This window comes from Centropristis striata, chromosome 18 (genome assembly GCF_030273125.1).
Source record: "Centropristis striata isolate RG_2023a ecotype Rhode Island chromosome 18, C.striata_1.0, whole genome shotgun sequence".
Taxonomy (NCBI): Eukaryota; Metazoa; Chordata; class Actinopteri; order Perciformes; family Serranidae; genus Centropristis; species Centropristis striata.
Window position 1 is genome coordinate 7,876,096 of NC_081534.1, and position 5,393 is coordinate 7,881,488.

A 5,393-nucleotide genomic window follows, 5' to 3' on the forward strand; every position below is an offset into this window, starting at 1 on the left:
TCAGCACCCCCTACTGGAATTTTCAGTAGAATGCAGCTTAAGGAACTTCCTGGTTTGCCTCACTGCTCAGACCCGGAGGTTGCCGCCTGGGCCGTTCATGCTCTGTCATCACAACGACCACCACAGGGCCTGCTTTGATGACATATTTCCTGTTATGTCATTGTCGGGGACGCAGCAGGACACAACAGTGTGTACACTACAAAATAAAAGTGGTCAAATTCTTCCGAGACCACCTCAGCAAGTGGTTTGAGTGATCCAATCACAATGTGTCTTGGTGACAGCGCTAACCACCAAAACACATTTCAAAATTAAGTGTAAATGGGCTCAAAGTGTTCCAGAGCACTTATCAAGACCCAGTTTTTCTTAGAGTGTAAACCTCTAAACTGCAGCTGTTTCACAGCGTTACTGCGATCATTACATTTTTAGGGATGTCAAACAACATAGTATGTGAAGGACTTGTATGTCTGTCTGTCGTGCCCCTCTGTCACATTTCCTGTCAATTTCTGTTGTTATGAAGGCAGAAATGAAGATCTAATCTCATTATTCCCTTGCTCGTTGGCCCATGACTTTACTTTCTCTTGAATTTAATAGGATTCTATACCCTAGCTTAAGGCACTTCCTGATTTGCCTCACTGCTCAGACCCGGAGGTTGCCGCCCACATGAAACATGGCATGTCTGTCCATGCATCCATCACTTTAGGGTTATTTTCTCAAGACAATCATGGTCTCCAGTGGAAGAATCCTTTCAGCTTTAGCGATCGTCTGACTTTTTCTGTCTTACCATCATGATGTTTACCCTTTTGTTTTTAGTGGAATGTCTTCACAATTATTGGACAGATAGACAGACAGAAGTTTGGTGCAGACACTCAGAAGAATCCTAATAGCTTGTTTTTTGTAACCATTGCAGAATGGCTTGGATACAAAGGGTGGATACAATGACTCAAAACAGCTGACTCCTGAGAGTGGCTTTTAGTACAACCACATGATATACAAGAATTTTTTAAGTGTTGAAAATGGTAAAAGTTTAACTTTCATGAACTGAAAATGCACTGTGAAAAAGTCAAAGGTCAAAGACGAAAACAGACAGTGTGCCGTGGTAGCATCCCTGTCAATCACAAGGTAGCAATGCTCTGAAATATACCCTAACCATTGTCAATCTAAAATGAAGACAGATTCAGCAACCACATGGCTTATTTCTCCACTTAAATGTGGTCCGAAACATATTTCTGTGAACTTTTTTTGTCATTAAAGAGAACAAAACAACTGCAACTTCCGTCTGTTTAAAATCCAGGAGCAGACGGCCTTAGAGTGAAAGCCTTTGTCCAATCAGGTACAGCTAGGAAATGTTTGTGTGGTTGTAGGAGCGTGTAGCCTGTATGTTTTATCTTTTGCTCAGTGGTCTTGGAAAACAGAAGTCGAAAACTACCCCCCAGTGCTTCAAATAAACCCGGGAAAAGTTCCATTATGTATTGGTTTCCTGTTTCATGGAAGGAGAGCAGCCATCAATCATCTTTTCAACATCGACCAGTGGCTCGACCATCAAGCAACCAATGCTGGGAAGTGGCACAACCCCTCCACGTACAATACATGTTTGTAAGATACAAGCTGCTGTATGAGGATACTTTGCTCAAGCATGACTGTAGACTCATTTCCACACTACTGCTTCTGTCTTTCTCTTTGTTGTGCAAATACAGGAATGTTAATGGTATGCACAAATCATTGGCACCAATTTGACTAAACACTTGGAAATGGAAGCATGTGGACAAAAGAGATTGTTTCTATGTAGCTGTGTTTCTTTCACACTACTTTCTCTGTCTTTCTTGAGCTGTAAATGTTCCACTCATTGTGTCTTGTATGTTGATCCCATTTGCAGAATGACTCAATATCGGCTCCCAGCAGAGTGCCTATAGGGTGCGTGTGAATCTGGTTTTACCCACCAAAGGATCCCTCTTCCCTCATTTGCCACGGAATTTTAAAAGAATTTGAGAAGTCTTCCACCAAGTGTGCCTCCTTCTTCCCTTTCAGCGTCTTTTCTCCACTGCTCCCATTCATCCTGCGCGTCGGAGAGGTCCACGAGACTCATTAGTGCCCGCCTCTGTGTTTCATGCCGTGTTTCCCCAAAGGCATTACTAGCACCATTAGCCCAGGCAGCAGCGAGAATTCAAACTGCCTGGGCAGACGGATGCCTTCCAAACCAAAGTGTGCTCCTTTCTTTAATTAGCATTTTTCAAACATCAATATATTTTCCTCTGGCCTCCCAGGACCAAAACTCTGCCGAATTAATTATTAACAGCCTTGCTGTCTTCCACTTTCATTTTCTCCCACCTCCTACTTCTTCCTTTGAAAGCATTCATGGTTTCCAAGTTTCTGCCTCTAGTTGGATGTAAATGCAGGCTGGACATTCCGTGACTGCTCTCTCCCTCAGGTATGCTTTAATAGCACACATTTTGTGTATAAAATGATCAATTTGGGTGCAAATCAAGAATGCAAGCTGTGCGACTGTGCATGAGTGCTGGTGTGCATGAGGTGTTGGTGCCCACAGGCCAGTTTGTAATTACGTTTACATTTCTTTCTTTAATTTATTGTCTCCTGCAAGATTTTTGTATTCACTGTGCTGTTTCCTAAGTCAGGAACAGAATCACCTGCCGAAAATGGGATGACTCCTCTTCCGAATTCCCCCAGGTGTAGAACAGAGGGTAATATCTCTTTCTATCTGTCATAAAAAGGAAGAAATAGTAAGGCCGTGGACTTGAAAAGTCAGGGGATTGGTTTGGAGGCGCAATATGGTTGAAGAGATAAAGTTAAAAATGGAGAGATAACCCTTTTCCTCTTTTGGCCTCAGCCAGCCTCTGTGACAGAGCAAGGTGGGAATAACTGTGGCCCATCAGGACTCCATGGTTACCACTCTGGCTTCAGCTCAAACAGAAAACCTTTTTTTTTTTTCAATCTAAATGCACATGCACACATCAAGTAAAGGTACCAATGACAGGTCATCTGAGCACTGAAGGCATAATGCTATATCAGATTATTTGGGTTCATTTTGAAATAAATATATGGTTCTCTTGTTGTAGATGGGGATATGTGGTGTTTAAGGTTGATTCTTAGAACTGTTGATGATAATAATGTTGGTTATACTCATAAAGCGAAGCTGGGGAAGAAACCTGGGGTAAGTATTTGAAGTAAAAAACAGGTTTTTTTTTCCAAAATGGACATTGTCTGTTGCTTTGAGCAAATCTCTGTTGAATTAAACAGAAACTTTCCTTCTAAAACATCAATGCAATGTAAGGAGAACCATATGCTTGCATGAAAGAAACCCATTTAAAGGAAACTAATGAAATTATGAGAGATAATTGGATGATAAATTAAAGAAATGTGCTGTGTAAGTACTTATGCTTTGTTGTCTGTCAACTTATGAAAGGCCATGGACCAAACAAGTTTTAATGACAAAATAACGCTACTCTAAATCTTTCTCAAACAAAGACGCCTCCTGTTATTCTTTAGAAACACTGGCCATCAATATATCAAACCACAATGCTCATTTAACACCAGATTGTTAACACATATCCTGTTCATCAGTGACAGACTGGCAATCAGCAAATTAGTATTTTAATAGAACTGCTGTCATTTTCTATTTGATCTAATGCGATACCAGCAAGACTCTGATCCTCCCTAGAATCTCCCAGAATGGCAAACTGAAAACTGTATTAACATTGCAGAGTCCCCAGAAAACTGAGTCACTCAAACAGTAACAGCAACCCGAAGTGGCTTAAGTGCACAAAGGGGAAATACCAGTGACTTTGTTAAGGGGCTGTGCGTTTGTTTCAAGGAGCTAATCTATGGGACCTTGTTAGGGGCTGAGTGCTACTGGGATCGTCATTAGATCAAATGCAAAATGACAGCAGTTTTATGAGACCACATGACTAGAAAAAAAGAAAGTGTTGCACAAAAGATCATACAAAAGTGGCTCTTTTGGTAGTTCCTCATTTAGCCAATTAAAACCTAAGTCCGCCTGAAAAACACTCTAAAACCTAAGCATTTTTTCTGAAATACTGCATAGAATGTAAACGTCCCCTAAATCATTTATTTCTCAGCCTCTGTAGCAGATAGACATGAAATAAAAAAACATTTAAGAGCTCAAACCATCATCTTTAACTGTAGATAATTGCCTTTGTACCAAAATAATTAAAACATTTTTAAAACATCAATAAACAAAATAAAAAAAGCAATTTAAAAAACCCAAACTTTTTAACTAAGCGTGCATTTAAAAAGACAAGACCATCCCAAAAAAAAAACAGTCTTAAAGGTATACACTCAAAGGTATCTGTGTTGTTTTGCATGCATTTACCTGGTAAAAAGGGAGTTGCATTAGTTTTGTACAATTAATGTATATGGTTGTCCCCAAAGTTGGAATAATTTTCTTTTCAGACACAATCCTCTGTAAAGTTTTGAGAAGATATACACTTTATCTGTCAAGAATAAATCACATTGTCACAATCATTTCATGGAAAGAAGTAAAAAAATATTTTATTCCAACTTTATGAACAACCAGCTTTTGCTGGTCTTGAACCATGAACCACTTACTTTAGGGGCTGGGGGCAGGATTATTTGCCCAACAAGATAGAAAAGTGTATCCTTAATTTTATTTTATTTGTTCAACAGCAATGCGAATACGGATTAGCATTAGCGGATTAGCATTAGCGGGTTAACACTAGCTGGTTAGCTTACAACAAAGTCCAACATTAACATCTTACATTCAGTGCTAATAGGAACGTAATTATTGCCATAGCGATCAAGACGAGCAGAATAAATAAAGTAGCGGTCATGTTTTGATGCTAATGTGGTCTCGTAGAGCCAGGAGCAACATTTGTAGAGAGACAATGTAGTCTGCCATTGTTGTTATTATACTTACTGAGAGAGTGGAGACGCATACAGACATACAGTGACGTAATGACTTGGTCTGTGGAAAAGCAAACAGGTTCTGAGATGGTTCGCAGGTTGAACCAACAAAAGAACTAGGTTCCAATTGGTTGAAAAGGGGTTCATGTGATATACCAGAAAGTGAATGGACATAGTGGTCGGATTGTTTACCAATTCTGTGTTCAATAATGAAAACAATTATTTTTAATTCTGCCTTAACTTTCATCATAACATTCTTGTCTTACCGCCTCCTCACATTAATAAATAAATAAATAAATGCTCCTTTTCTCTGGCCGTTGAGGTTTATTTGCACCAATGAGGTTTTTTTTCCTTCCAAAGAGCAGCTCTGTCTCCATGAAATGTTTGTATAATTAAGACTCCAATCTGTCAGCTTTCGGCAATCCCATATGTTTGAATTGAGGCAGCCTCATCTCGCACTGCTGGTCTGGTCTCTTCGATTTGATCCAGATTATTGT